Below are 16169 nucleotides of genomic sequence, written 5' to 3' on the forward strand. Positions count from 1 at the left end.
GTGCATGCATGAGCGAGTGTACGAGAGCGGTTCTTTTGCACGTGGCGTCGGGGAAAAAAAAAAGAAAAAAAGAAACGAGGACTGGGAAGGTATCTTAATTTAGCGTGCGTCACAGTGCACTGGATCAGCTGTAGTGTGACAAAATGACAGATTTAACCCGTGGCTTTCTGCGTCTTGCGCACAAGCTACCTGAAAACTGGATTAGTTCTGTATCTGATCATGAAAGGCGGACTTACGCAACCTTTGAGTATCAGCACGGAACAATCTTGTATTGTACTAAAGCTTTGGGGCAAAACCAGCTTCGTGCAAGCTGTGGGAACACATATGAGTGATAACATCGGGAGCTTCGTCGCCCCCTTTCCTTGTCTCAGTTTGAGTTCACTCATTAATACGGCACAGCAGCAAAGTCCTGGTACATCTCTGTAGTAACCTCACTGCTACCCCCTTGTGCTGCATGCTTAAACCTGACAGCAGTGGTCCGAGCATTTAAAGGAAACGATCAATGCTTTCTCTCTTGGATTAACATGATTGTGGTTGCCGGAGTCCTCGAACACCTAGATCCCTGAGTCAGCTCCGCCTGTTAGGAGGCCGCAATTACACAGACACATGCGCGTACACGGGAAGACACAATCACAGAAAACAGCTGGCAGACTAAGGCAGACAGACAGATTAAGGCCACCTTAGCTACTTACTAGCCACAGAGAAAACACCGCCGAAGTCGCAGGGGTAATCACATTTGCCCAGCGTCTGCAGAGTACAGGCAGCCAGAAAATGAAACATGATGTTACATTTGGTGGCCGGCGTGTCACAGAAAATTCACTGAATCACAGCAATGTGCTGTCAAGGCTATTCTCGTCCGAGCTATTAAATTTGGAAGCCGGATCGTCAGCAAGCTGACAGTCCCTGATTCAAATCTGAATTATGTACGATGATGAATATAATGCATTGAATGGTGCATTGAAATAGGTACCCAGGGCAGGTGCACGTGGGTGAGCGTGAGTGAGAGAGAGAGAAAGAGAGGGGGAGAGACGTAATCATCACAACCTCGAGCCGGCATGAACACACAATGACACACACAAACACACAAACACAGCGGAAAATGATCCATTTAAGCTCTGGCCAAGTTAGATGTGCCCTTTGTATGCATCTCAAGGAAATTATGAAAGGGAGCGAACAAAGGAGAGATAAAAATTGCTAAAGCTGACGAATGGCGCCACACCAACAGAGTAACTAGCTATTGTTCTTCCTCTTTCCATGGCTAATACTCTTCCCTTCCGCTTTAAATAATGCATGCTCATGACAAAGAAGGAAGCACATAGGCCATTAACAAGTGCGTAGTCAGAATAAAACATCCTGCACAAGAAAGAGAATTACAGGGGGAGAAAAAAAAAAAAAGGCAAGTGGGAGGAATTTTTCTCTGGCGCATCGCACTCGGGTGAGCTCTCTTTCTGTGTTCTTGCTCCGTCCATGGATTTCCCCTTGTCTTTCTTTTGCAAACAAGCCAACGCCCCCCCGTCCGCTCCCACACACAGAGATGCAATCACGCAGTCTTACAGTACTTTTCACACTTTTCCATGGATTCTTTGGTAATTTTATCGTTTTGCACCAATTACAATACAAAAGACGAGCTACCTAACCCCAGTGTCGACCTCTTTAGCACCCGTGACTCCCTGCTGCAGTTCTATCTTATTAAGCATTCAGATGCCCTCTCACACGCTCATGTAATCGCTCCCCTGTCTGCTTTCCCTTACATCTCCCGTCGGTAAAAAGGAGGCTTTATGTATACCATTTGTTTTTTTTGTTTTTTTTTCCTCTCGCAATTTCACTCTCCCCGTGCACTTGTGAGGCACTGCTGCATACATTAAATACCCTTTTCTTTTTTTTTTTTTTTGCACGTGCATCTTCAAGTGCAGCTATATGTCTCTGTGCCAAAAGACCTGGTGGGTTTTGCCTGGGAATATCTGCCGCTGCCACTGTAAAGTCTGAACAAAAGCCGTAAAGCCTCCTGAATCAAGCGGCAAACATGTTTCAAAACCTTATGTAATGCGGCTTCACACAGAAGCGAGCAAACCAATCGCGGGACAGCTCCCGAGGTGACGCGGCCCCCCGGTCGCCTGTTTGCTCATGCTGAAAATTCGTTCGGAGCAGGCCAGTTGCAAAGCGCGAAGCGTTTAATTTAAGGGAGTAAAAAAAAAAGTCTTAAATCTGGGTAAAATGACACATCAGCCACTCATCCCTCCAGAAACAAATGCTTCACACCATGCAGCCATATGTTTGCGAAAAAAAACCACTAATCTTCTCATCAACGCTGTCTTGCCGTGTGCGAACACAGAACGTTTCGCACGCAAGGAAGTTTAAGATAGAAGCGCCAGCCTGTTTGGTGCTGTGCAAAAGGAGTGTGATAAAGGATGTTTTTTTCCAGAGTTTTGAATGGAAGAGGCGGACAGATGCACAGACACACACACACACAGAGAGAAACCTTTGCCTTTTCCCAGCCAGGAGACAGAGGTCTGCCCTTTGATGTGTTTGGACGATGGCAGCCTTTGATGAGGATTTCTATGGCTGCAGAGTGGCTGTGGCTCCAAATTGAGCTGGCTGGGCTTCACCTGCCGAGGAGCACACAGGCGGGCGAAAAACTGCCAGCACAAGAATATTCAAGGCTGACTCGCTGTATAGCCGGCGCCAAAGTTAAAGTATTCATTTCCACATTTTGATAAATATGCTTTTTAGCTTTCCTTCCAAGAGTATATATAGCACTCCCGTGACGGCAGGGAGAAAATATGAAAGCTGCCACTATCAGATAGCTAGGGCTTATCTGAAGACTGAAAGCATTTGGAGAACAGCGAGCCCGTCTTTTGTCCAAAGGTAACGTCATCTACCTGCCGGCATATGTAAAGCTCACTAATTAACACGGTTTTATCTTGCTTGTTCAATCCATGCCAAAACAAAACGTGTAAAAACAGTTTTGCCCTTTGCTTTCAATATTCGAGCCAGCATACACTATGATGCTAAAAGTATTCGCTCACCTGCCTTGACTCGCATATGAACTTAAGTGACATCCCATTCTTAATCCATAGGGTTTAACATGATGTCTGTCCACCCTTTGCAGCTATAAGAGCTTCAGCTCTTCTGGGAAGGCTTTCCATAAGGTTTAGGAGCGATCATTCTTTCAGAAGCGCATTTGTGGGGTCACACACTGATGTTGGACAGGAAGGCCTGGCTCTCAGTCTCCCCTCTAATTCATCCTAAAGGTGTTCTATCGGGTTGAGGTCAGGACTCTGTGCAGGCCAATCAAGTTCATCTACACCAAACTCTCTCCTCCATGTCTTTATGGACCTTTGCTTTGAAAAACAACCCCATAATCCCCTCTCCACCAAACTTTACACACTACTGCTGTCCTGGCAACCACCAAACCCAGACTCATCCATCAGATTGCCAGATGGAGAAGTGCAATTCGTCACTCCAGAGAACGCGTCTCCACTGCTCTAGAGTCCAGTGGCGGCGTGCTTTACACCACTGCGTCCAACACTTTGCACTGCACTTGCTGATGTATGGCTTGGATGCAGCTGCTCGGCCATGGAAACCCATTCCATGAAGCTCTCTATGCACTGTTCCTGAGCTAATCTGAAGGCCACATGAAGTTTGGAGGTCTGACTCTGCAGAAAGTTGGTGACCTCTGCGCACTATGTGCCTCAGCATCCGCTGACCCCGCTCTGTGAGGAAATTTCACAACTGGACTTGTTGCACAGGTGGCATCATATCACAGTACCACGCTGGAATTCACTGAGCTCCTGAGAGCGACCCATTCTTTCACAAATGTTTGTAGAAACAGTTCTGCATGCCTTGGTGTTCGCTTTTACACACCTGTGGCCATGGAAGTGATTGGAACACCTGATTTCAGTTTTTTTGAATGGGTGAGTGAATACTTTTGGCAAAAGTAGGTAGCTGCTGGCTGTAGCATGCAGATTTAAAGATGTAAACTGTCACATTTTGGCATTCAAATGTCAAAAAAATGACAAGACCTTTACAATATGTATATTGATGACTTGTGTACTTACATTAGCCATGTTCATTCCTATGAAAGCTGCTCAGCTGCGCATGAAGCCACGTAGCTCGTCTTCCCCGCTGTGAAATCACCTAGATCTTCCATGTTGTGCTGCGAGCGTCTAACTTCCAGTTTAACGCCCGGCTAACTTGAACCGAGATTAAATAATTAGATCTTGAGACTATTTTGGCCTTTCCCATGTCTATTGGACAGAATGGATCAAATTATGATATTGAAAAGTCATTTTCGGGCGTTTGTGATTCTTTCATCCACCATTTTACAGCTGTCCTCTTTCACAATGTAAGCTCATGGAAACAAAAGAGGGTTTTTGGGCCCCAGTGCGTCACAGGACATTGTGTAACAGTTGGGATACTACAAAAGTTGGCTTCAGGGCCCGGAGCTCTTCCCTGGGGGCTTAGGTCCAGGTATGGTGTCGTTTGGCTATCTGATGATAAAACCAGGAGAGATGTTACAGAGTGAGTGACTGAACATAATGTGAATAAAACTGTAAATCATTCGCCTGTCTGTGAAAATTTCTGCCCTTTGTTACAAAGACAGATTTTAAACCACACCGGCGGTTCTGACGGTGAAGACAACAACTCCCATGATTCCGCGCCTATTGATTGAGAGGCGCCTAGTGGCAGCACGCTGTCTGTTTAAAGGGGCGCCACTGACAAACATTTTTGCAGAAATGTGCATGCGATCATGTGGTTCATTTGGCTATATGTGAGCCGATTGTAACGTCACATGAAAAATGACACCGTCCTCGTCTCGCTCTGTTGCCTGTGCAAGCCTGTGGATGAGCTGTTGGAGTCGAATAATGCTGCAGGACTGTGGATTTCTTCGCGAAGGACTCAGATTTTTCTGCAAAGTCCAAAGGATGGGGACTTCAGGCACGTTCTCGAGCGGCTCAGTAGCAAACGTAAGTTCAGATATATGGAGGCCGCTGGCTTCCGGCGCAGCACAGAAGCTCCACAGAGCCACTTCAAGACTGAAATCTACTCGTCTAAAGAGAAAGAAAGCAAAGAAGTTCATTCCTCAAAACATGAACATTTCGTTTACCCAGGTGAAAAGGAACTAGCAGGGATATTAAATATTTAGCTTCACTAACATGTCAGAAACTTGTGGAGCTGTAAGTTTTTTTTCTAGTGCTCCGTGAGCCGATTCTGTCACCCTGGGCCTCGCTTCAAACTGTACAAGCAAACAGAGCATACAGGCTTGGATTAATTAACGCTGACCTTTGGGCATCATGGTTGGCCAGTACCTCTACATTAATGCTGCAGTGAAACATGAACTGAATTCCACAGCTTTCTACGTGAGGTGCAGAGAGGAGTTTTGTAATCCACTGCTACTTTAGAAGCTTACTGACTCATCATCATGACACAGCACAGAGCAATGCAGCACATATTGGATGTTTTGATTCTTTGGATTTTGAAAAAAAAAAGAAGAGGAGAGAGAGAGAGAGAGAGAGAGATTATGGTGAAGGTTTGCTTTTTAATATTTTCTTCGCTTGTCTTTTGGTTTATGAGACACAAAATGGGAGTGTGAGGGAGAGCAGGAGGCAGTAAGCTGAAAATGCATTCTATCATATATTTCCAACATTAAAAAGCTTCACTGCAATGCCCTTTTTCTCTGTAATATACTGCCAGTAGGCCTAGTTAGTCACATATTGTGATTCTTTTTTCATTGTGCAGTAGAGAGGTATAGATTTAAAGCTAAAAGTAAGCCTTTGGTCTCCAGCCAGCTTTTCTTTTTCTTTCTTTTTTTTTTTTTTGGAGACGATTTATAACTGCACCATTGTTTCACTTCTTCCCACTTTTCTGGAATATTTTACAGCCAGTTATGACATGAGCCATTTTCTCAGTCTCTTATCTAAATATTGCACTGGTAAGCGTAGGGGATAAAAAGAGGCTGGAGCTGAAGCTTTTCGCTTTTGAACTCATGGTGGATTTAGGCCCACTTGAGAGCCTTTGAATGTGTAGGAGAAAAAGGCGAGAGAAGTCTGTGAGATGTGAGAGATCCCACATCAATGATGGAGATAAATCAATAGTTCCACACAATGGCTCCAAATGAAGGCATTGGTTAGCTTTGTCTGCGAGCTCTGCTACCAGGAAGCACTTTGTTCACGCAGGATTATTTTTTATTTATTTTATTTTTTTTTAAGCCTCCGTGAGACCTTCTCTGCATGCCGGTGGTAAGGTTTGCAGTCTGACGCTCAGGACAGATGCAGCCGTTTTACTGTACACTGAGCGGAAAAAAAAAAAAAAAACGTCAGACAATGAAGAAAGATAAACACCTTAAGACGCTTTAAAGCTTTATTGATTCACTAACAGAGGAAAGTGACTGTGTCTGAATCAGTGGCGAGGCCGACGGAGCGGCCTCCTCCTCCTGCGAAAAATCATACAAATTAAATTACATCAGCGCGTTACTCCTGTTTTCATCACTCCCCGCGGTGAGCATAATGTCACAGTTTGCGGAAAGATAAACTATGGCTTTATTTGCGGAAATCACATAATCGCGTGAGATACAGTGAAAGTGCCGTTTATGTGCATTTAACAGGGCCCCGCAAAGCCAAATGAAATTTTCCCATCTCGCTGCACACTGTGCAGTTTGCCAGCTTGTCTGTAAAAGGCAACTGCGTGAAACCAAATTACCTCATGCAGAGATACGTTTGTGCTCTCTATATTTATCTTTGCCGTTCCCTCTTCCTCTCTCCCTGCCCATCTCTCTCGCTCATTGAGTAGGTAACCCTCATGACTCCTCTCCCTCCCACGCGCCAAAACAATACTAGGACAGGAAAGAGCGCTGTCCGGTTCTCACCTACCTGGTGGATGACTAACCCGTTTTGAAATCGCCACGAGCACAGACCCAGTCCCGAAACAACAAAAACCAACAACCTTAAAATCGAGCGTCGATTTGAGAACGCGTCATGGCAGAAGAGCGCCAGCCCAAAGACAAATTCTAAGCTTTGACACGCAGCCCAAAAAAAAACAAAAAACCTCTGCCTCTGATGATCAGGAGACAAAAAGACAGTTTGGTTTTCTCCACAAATAGCATCTACTTGATGCTTTTTTGCATAAAGCCTGTGTTATGAAATACGGCACTCCACCAGCTGACAGAGCGAGTGCACCGCCAGCCAAATCCCTGCCTCTTAAAAGACATGCTCACTTACTACTCATACTGCAAATCACATCGCTTGTACAGTACGAACGCCGCCTCACTTCAACTTCTGTGGGCTGTTTGGGGTTTTTTTCTACATCAAATATTCATAAATGTGACTAAACTACACCGTGTTGAATTCTGCTGAATTGAAGCATTTGTTTTTTTGTTTTTTTTCCAACCGGGGCTTATTGTCTCCTTTGGGTCCCAGCATCTACATGCATCTGTGAGCAGCTTTGTACTGTAAGTCTTCATGTGTAAGGCAGCCATCCTTTATGAGTCATGCTATAATCACTTCAGGCATGTGCGGCACCACACGTATGTCGATGGCGTTTTCTTATGCATTCGCAGCGGGCCAGCCGGCGTGCACCTCGGGGGGGACGCCCCCCCGCGTCTTCTTTCGGTTCCTTTGTGCAAACTAAGCCGATGAGTCTCAAAGACTCTTGAAATCCCAGGAGCTTTGTGCATCTTCAACACGTGCTTCCTTGTGACTGCATGTCCTCCCTCCAGCCAAGCTAGTTGTTTTGCCTGTGACCTTTTACCAGATTCCCCTGGCATCGCTGCCGCCTGCAGTCATTTGCCGTGTGCTCTGTCACAGGCGGCATAGTAAACGTTTCCAAAAGGGTCATAAACTGTGTGTCAAGCATCAGAGGCGGGCGTTTGATGATTTTTCCACAGATTGCGCGCATTGTCGTCACAATGAAACATTTCGACGGTGGGGAATCGGTTACATGCTTCCCACACACACACACACACACACACACACACACACTCACTGCGGTTTGTTTGTTTGCCCTTCAGCATTGGATTAGGACTATATTTAGACGAATGAAGTATGCTAATGAGCACCTAGCTTCTGGAAGGCATATCTGACAGCCTCCACCACGCGCTCTGCCAAGTCCATAATCTTTACCCCAAATCCCTTTGTCTCTCAACTTCACTGCTCTTTCCACATTATCGTGTTTGCATTGTTAAAATGCGTATGTGGCTCCATTACATAAGGGCGCGTCACATGATACGGCAGCGGAGAGCGAGGGGAGTTTCTCACGTTTATTAGTTGCTAAAGTGGACCTTAATTTGATACTCAGCAGGCTCCCCAGAGATGGAGAACTGTTGCGTAACTCCCGCTCTCTCCGACGGAGGTGAGGCATTCGTCCCCTGTCAGGACTGTGTCGACGGTCCCGGTGAATCATCCTCGCGCTCACACCACCTCTGTATGCTAATGCCGCGCTCCACATCAGACTGCTAAGTCACGTCTCTTTCATGAAGGAAAAAAAAGGAAAAAAATAAACTGCGGAAGTTGCATCATGGTTTTCATGTTTCATCTAAAAATAATTAACCTCATTTTCAGGACCGTCAGAGACGCGCTTACTTGCTATCTGAGGCTGAAGATGTGAGAGGCCAGTCACCGGCATCATTAGGGTCATCCATGAATACTTGAAACGATGAGGCGTAAGGAGGAGCCGTTTCACTGTTTCCAATTAAGAGGAGCTCACAGAATTCCTCAAATCGGTGTAAGTTATTTTCAGTGGTAAGCTTTTAAAACCTCTGAAATCAATTCTCTGTAAGCGTCTGGATTAGTATGAGAAAAAAAAAAAAAAAAGGAAACTTGGAAAAGAATAAATAATTTAAAAAATCCAGAATTAATTTTATGATCAAGGGGGCAATATCTTTCTTTATGTCAAAAAGTCTGAGGACTGAAACAGCATGCTGGCAAAATGGACCACGTCTCACATGCACTGCTGCCCCAGACATCAGCCGGAGTAACAGTCATTCCAGCAGGTAAGAACACATCACCTGCTGCATGCGGCTCCGTGTGAAAGGGCAACACTAGATAATATGCAGATCTGACTCTAATAAGTCTGTTACTCATTTAGTTCTTTGAGGTACCACTCACTTAAATAGGTCTTTTTCCTCAAGACCTCTTCGTTGTGTCCTGAGAAATTAGCCAAAAGGTTGATGGCAACGAAAGTAATTAAAGATTCTTGTGTCTGTCCGTTTTATCTGGATCAGCCCCAAAAGTTTGGGCCAACACCCGTCCTCCGTCCGCTTTTTGAGGCAGTCCGTGTCGCAGTATTTGTGTAATGCCGACAAACAAATATCCCCGTCTGCGGGACATTAAAGGATTTCTGATTCTGATTCTGAAAAACAAACTGACAGAGACGAGAACACAACGCCCTTGGTAGGGCTAGTATATAATAATCAAAGTGGAACCTACATGAGTTTTCTTTTCTTTCCTTTCCCTTTCATTATGAAAACTCACAATATCTTCAGCCATGAATTTCATTTCCTATCTGCGCTGCTTCAATGAGGCGAAACAATGTGATCACGCTGCGCTATGCCATTGATCTCGTGCGAGGGAAAGGAATAGCCTTGGAGTTGAGTGCAGAGGTGTCCAGCATGCAACAAGCCTCCTTCAACCAAAAGCTTTGTTCGAGAATATAAAACTTGAGACACCTGAGGCCCTGAGAAATAATGAGGGCCGCGTAAAGGGAGGAGGGGGATTCTCACAAAGACGGTTTCCCATGCTGCTGTAACTGTTTCCTTACTGCACATCAGCTATTTTAGTTTGTGATGCCGGCACCAGACAACCTGATGCAATTGCGGTCTGAATTGGGTTTCGATGGCAAAAGGGCGTTTTCCAGCTACACGTTATTCTTTGTTACAAGTTGACGGCGCTTTTCTTTTTGACGCGCCTATTTAATAGCAAGTGCTGCTTCAGAATGAGACATCGGACTGTGATTCGTGTGGTTTCAGCGATCATTTCTTTGCCTCAGGCGGCGTTATCCCTGGTATTGATCCTTGAGGGTCACAATGTGATTACTTTCCAATATTATCATTCGGCGGTGCAGTGCAATTTGCGATCCCGAACACCAAATGAGACGGATAACATTTATGTTAAAGAGTCCTTAGAAATCCTCAAGGGTTATCCGCTCGCAGCTCTGCAGATTAGGGCCCATCGAGTCATGCGGGTCCGAGTTCTCGCATTTCGTTGCATAATGAAACATCATCCCTCATGTCTCCTGTGCCCACACTCCACAGCACCTAATCAAGCAAAAATCCTGTGGTAGCCATCTCATGATGGCCCTCAGGAGACGATGAATAATGTTTAGTAAATCCCCCAGTCCACTGAAGTGCTATTTATTAGTATGCTACTAAAAATTGTGCCGGGCAGTAAAATCAGTTTTTGCCCCTGAGGATACCATAATATGTTACCTGACTGACACTTATACAACTGATTAACGCGCGTCTGATTTAAAGAATGTTTATCTACTGAATAACAATTCTTACCGTCATGCTAAAGCTGGTGGATAATCATTTTTTTGGTTGAAGGTCACCCCATCCCATCACTCCAGAGTCATAAAGTTTCCTACTTCCTGTCTCCATAGTTTCGTTCTGGTGTTACTTCCTGATATAAAAGGTGTCACCAGTGACATGACGCTGTCGTTAGCTCTGCTTCTAAAACTACTGCAAGTGTTCTCGCTCACAGTGCTTCTGTCCACAGGAGCCCCCGGAATTGACAAAAAAAAAAAAAAAAAGAAAGCTCCTTGTAGCCGATTCAAGTCATTACAGCACGTTGAAAAGAGTAAGGCAAACAACATGGGAGCGCAAAGCTGTGATTATATCTGTGTTCATGCAATGTTTTTAATGAGGCTGGAAATGTTTTAATGTCTTCTCACTGAATTGGAAAATGGCTCGCGATGTTCACAGCGGCACTTAAAAACATGTTACATTGGAGGCAGAAAAAAGTGGCGCTCTCACATTTTTAGCCCTTGTAGATGTTTGCCACCATGGCAGTCGGCCCTGGCATTGTCTGTGTTTCTGTGTGTGTGTGTGTGTGTCCGTCTGTCTGTGCCAGTGTGTGCACGGCTGCCCGCGTATGTGTGTCCGTGCATGTATTTATACGAGGACTCAGCTGTAAAAGGTCTTTAATTAGGATTGGATGGCTCCTCGTATTCTGGGTATTCTCAGCTTTTAAACAGGCAGACCTCCCGTGGGACGGAGCTCGCACTAATTAGAAACGGAGAACTTCTTTCGCTAAGATTTATCCAACCATTCCGTTTATTCATCAAACAGCAAAGGCCTTGTATGTTCCTCGGCCGTCGCATGACGCGCACCTAGGGACTAACCTGTGGCCATTCAACCAGAAAACATTCTAATTAATCTCCGACAGCGGACAATGTCGCACGGCTCTCCATCAAGGTGGCATTCAGAGTGATGACAATGACGTCACGCTTTTTTTTTTTTTCAATTTGCAATTTGTAATTTGCAAAGCACTAATGCGCCATCTGACAAATGCCTCTTGGTGGCTCTTGTTAAAGTCATTCTTAATCCGCACGTATCCCCGCCGGGTAGATGTTTCTGAGCGGAGGGGGGGGGGACGTCAGCCATCTGCAGTATGACAGAATCATCAGGAAGACGTCATGTGACTTGACAAGCTCAAGTGGGACCTCGTTGACAGCGTGTGACACATTTTCGTGACGCTCGACGAGTGGACTTGAAAGGCAAATTACAGCGTGAGGAATAAAAAGGTGTTTTATTAAAGACAGGATCATCACAGCAGCTCTGGTTTCACACAGCACCCGCCGTCTGCCGATGTGTATCTTATAGCAACGAGATGTTATTCAGATTGTGGCATATGAGGGCAAAATATCACGATCCACAATTCAGGATTTTGAGTCGCAATGGACATTAAAAATCCACCCGTAAAGTAATGTTAAACAAATACGCGATTCTATGGTATGAACCTTGTTCGCATGGTTTCTGTTTTTTTTTTAAACTGTAAGAAAGCTGAACATGCTGTGACAGACTAAATCCAGTTCTGAGCTGATCAGAGAGCAGAGCAGACCAGTTTCCTGCTGGCACAGACAGAATCATCACATAACTGTCTCGCCTCCGTCCAGTTGAAAAGGTAATACTCTCCGTCGGTCTGCAGTCTGCTCAGTGTGCCGGCTCCAAATGGCTGAGATTCACGTGTGCTTACAGGAGCAGTGTGATCTGCATCGTGATGGCTCCGTGGTGCAAGAAATATAATTTCTCAACCAATTTATTCAGCAGTGTGTTGCCTTGAATGTGAAAAAAAAAAAAAAAAAAAAAGTGGCATATTTTAACAAATACGACAGCTCCATGGACAAAACAATAGCCGGGGGTAAAACGACTTAATATTGTTGGAGCTGCAATCTTTCTTAAAGGTGACATTTGTAAATGTTCTCATTAGCATAACAGTAAATAAACATGATAAATAATGAATTGGTGTAATCAGCCTGAATCTGTGTGTGTGTGTGTGTGTGCCTTTGACTGTAAATTGGCTTTGCACTGCTTCTCAGTGGGTGTACAGCACAGGCTGGATATCAAGAAGGGCTTAAGTTGGATTTTATTGCAAAACCAATGTGATATAAAACAGTGAGAATGAACAAAACATCCATACACGGACGTGCAGCACAACATCTGCCTTGTTTGCTCCATTTTCCTGCAGATTGTCCGCATCTGGCGTCAGTTTCTTCACGTCCCGTTACAGTTCAGTACAGTTCAGCACAGTCAGCCACTTTGCCCTCAAACTAGATATCACATGGATGCAGCTCATTAAGCAGGACAGGCACTCTGCTGCCTCTGAGAGGAAAGTTACATGCTAACTTTAAAGGTGCAATTTGTAAAGAATAGCCAACTGTTGAAGGTTACTAAGGCAGATTAGCACCAGCGTGACCACCAATGGTTACTCACTATACCCTCGCGAGCTACGTTTAGTCATAGCTGGTGCTACTAGCTGCCATTAGCTAGTAAGCTCGGTTAGCAGTACAGCTTGTGGCTCTTTAGCTAACTGGTTCGGGGTCACGGGGATGTGACTGCACTGACTGATGCCAGTTTGACTGCAGGCAACACGGTGCCAAGGTGATTCACGGAGTCTCCAGCCAGGACATTGTCCCTGAGGACGAGAAGACACGGCGGGCGGGGACCGTGAGGGAGGTAGGTCGTCACCAGTGTGGTAAAACAGACAGAATATTTTTGCATCTTAAATGGAGAGTTAAGGATATATTTTGACGAAACCGGAGGTGACTGTGGAAGGACAAACCCTGAGGCCGCTCACGCACTCCAACTACCTCAATACTACAACTTTCTCAGGGTACAAGGGATTGACTGGGGCTAGCTGGTTAGCATGCTAACTTCCGTAGATGTCTCTGAAACACAAGAAATGTCTTTACTGATGTTCCTTCACTCTGTTGATAATGGCTTTTGAATGTTTTAAACTAAAATTGTGTATATTTTGCAATGAAGGATACATTTGATGTTTGAATGTGCGTCTTACTCTCTTCAGCAGAGCATTTCAGAAGGGACCACTATAAAAAAGTGTCACAGTCGATCTTATGTAGTTCACTCTGCGCAGTATGACATAGATACTCCACTGCTCTCTCTCTTCAGTTCTGTATAACTGTCCGTCTCACTCTTTCCTCCGCTCTGCCTGACAGCTGTGTTTGGGCAGCATGTCAGAAATGTTTTAATAATGGAGAGTAACTGCTTCCTAAGGTAGCAAACAAACTGACAATATCTGCTATATCCCCATTAAGACTCTGCTGTCTGTTTTTTTTAACGCATAATTCACTACTCGGTTCCCATCCAGTCAGCCCTACTTCTATTAGTGCTTGAGCTGAACTGCAGCACAGAAGGCTAACCCCCCCCATGACACTATCATTATCTGGACCGAGGCCCGAGAGCCCCAGCTCATTCACATTTTAAATTCAGTGATTCTTTTGACACCAGCATCCCTCTAACGGAGTCAATTGGCCAAAGAAAATGACAGCCTATCTCTATTTTCCTAATAGTGGTCCTCCCATTCGGTCTCTAATTAATGGATAAACCAGCCACGGCTGACAGCGGCCCTTTGATGCAGGGCTATCAGCAGTAATATGCCCCTGCGGCTGAGTTTTTATTAGCCAGTGTTTTGATATAGTGGGCTGAGCTGAGGTTAAGGGGCTGCTTTGGCCTGACGTCGCTGCAGGGAACCTGTCTAATAACCCCGAATCCGCCATCCACGCTCCATCCTAATCCCACATACCTCATGTGCTGACGGTCAACATATTTTCTCCATTTTGAACTACCTTAGTCTTTCCTATTAGCCTGTCTCTGTGGTTCTCTCTCTGACAGCTGTCAATCACATGCAGACATTTGGTGGCTTCATTGAGACCAAATAAATATTTGGAACGTGTGAAATTGTGCAGTTCTTCCTACCGGTTACAGTCTACTGCCCCTGAATGCACACTGCCTATATAAGACTGAAAAGTAATCGCGTGTATCCGGTGAATGTATGACCCAGTGAGAAGAAAATGCATCTGATGCGTTCAGACAGAATTACAGGACTTCATCTTGAAATGTTTTGGCTGCCCGACGTAATTGCAAGTGTATCCAACACCCATAATTCAGTCCGAATATTATACACCAGACGAAATGAATAACACCCTCTACAGTTGTTTACTTGCGAAAAGCATGAGATGTTCAAACATGCCGTTCTTCAGATAATGGATTTTTACTTATTCTTGTCAAAAAACTTCAAAGGAGCTTGTCCGGTTCCTTGTCTGCAATATTTAGTTTTACCCGGGTTGGAAAATTGAAAATCATGTTTGCCTTCTGCGGGAACCATTTCTGTCCGTCACAGCCCGGTCAGGTGTACCTGAGGAAAATACCTCGCTGACTGTCTTTACTCTATATGTCCATGTTTTTAGAGCGCCGACCCTGCGAGGAATGCCAGGATGCTGTGGAAAAGAGCGGTGCTGTTACACAGGCTGTCGCACACCTGAGGCAACTGAGAGGAGCAAAAAAAAGGGGGGGGTTATGAAATTAATGGCATAGGAAAGGCAAAGTATGCTTATTTGATGCAGATAGCATGCGCAGACATGGTCATTACTGGAGGCAATGCTCCCTTAATGAGCCACACTCTAGAACTGGTATTGAATTACTGTTAGTAATGACCTACCATACTCCTATATGGCTAACATGCAGAGCTGGCATGGGGAGGGTTTATTCAGTATTTTTTTTTAAAAGAGAGTCTGTGATGCAGCCACATTACAGCATTGTTATTTTGGAAGAGTTAACAAGCTTTTGTGAGATTGTCTGCAAGCATTTTCTTTTGCATTCACTATGATGTCAGATACCAGTGGCAGTGGCAATTTCCACAGCAGATGATATAGAGATGCATAGAGCTGCGCACAAGTGAGTTCTCGTGCTGGACTGTTTTGTGAGCTTTGACGGCGGATAGTTTATTTGTTTGTTTTTTTGTTTTTGTTTTTTTTACAAAAGTGCTGTTTTCCTTGTGGCCATGCTGATAGTTTCAATTCAAGGGGGATACAATATATATGCTGCTGCATTGTGCTGTAAAAAAATGACCACAAAAAAAATGATCAAACAGATCTTCTGTATCGTAACTCAGAGGTTGGGTATGGGGAAGTGCACTGGCTGGATAACACATATCACACTCTTTCTTTAAATGAAAGATTATTTGAAATGCATCTCACGTAGCCTAATCCTACACTACACTGTGAAATCGATGGTTCTGTTTGTTCTCTTTGTCTCTGCTGAGCTCACTTAAGAGACAATAAAACATTTATTCAACATTTAACATTTCCATTTAACAGTTGTGTTTAATCTGTGGTGTCAAATCCAAAGTGCTTCGAAAGCATTATTACTCAGGTAGTTTGGTGTCTGCCTAGTTTCCTAATAGGCTAAAGTGCCATGCTAGAGATCAGCATGATGCTGTATTGGTCAGATGGTGCTGCTGAGGTACAAGACGCCGCCTGTTGCAGTCTGTTGCAAGTCTGGAGTCAGTATTCCTGATTACCAAGCTAAATGGGTCCCAGTGCATTTGCTCAGGAAAACAGAAGCCAGCAGCAAACAGATAGTTTGTATGGCAAGTCTGTGAAGGAGGAATAGGCTCCTTATACTGTTAAGCACGAATGAAGTGAATGGAAATGAAAAT

At 44.7% G+C, this 16169-nt stretch overlaps 1 long non-coding RNA gene across 1 annotated transcript; it reads left to right on the top strand.

Annotated features, from left to right (window-relative positions):
- Positions 1-12727: 12727 nt before the first annotated feature.
- On the top strand, positions 12728-15812 carry LOC119030896. The gene is made up of 2 exons (XR_005078450.1): positions 12728-13168; positions 14920-15812. It is a non-coding gene; the product is annotated as an uncharacterized LOC119030896 (long non-coding RNA).
- The last annotated feature ends 357 nt before the right edge of the window (positions 15813-16169 follow it).

The sequence above is a fragment of the Acanthopagrus latus genome, chromosome 2 (genome assembly GCF_904848185.1).
Source record: "Acanthopagrus latus isolate v.2019 chromosome 2, fAcaLat1.1, whole genome shotgun sequence".
Lineage (NCBI taxonomy): Eukaryota > Metazoa > Chordata > Actinopteri > Spariformes > Sparidae > Acanthopagrus > Acanthopagrus latus.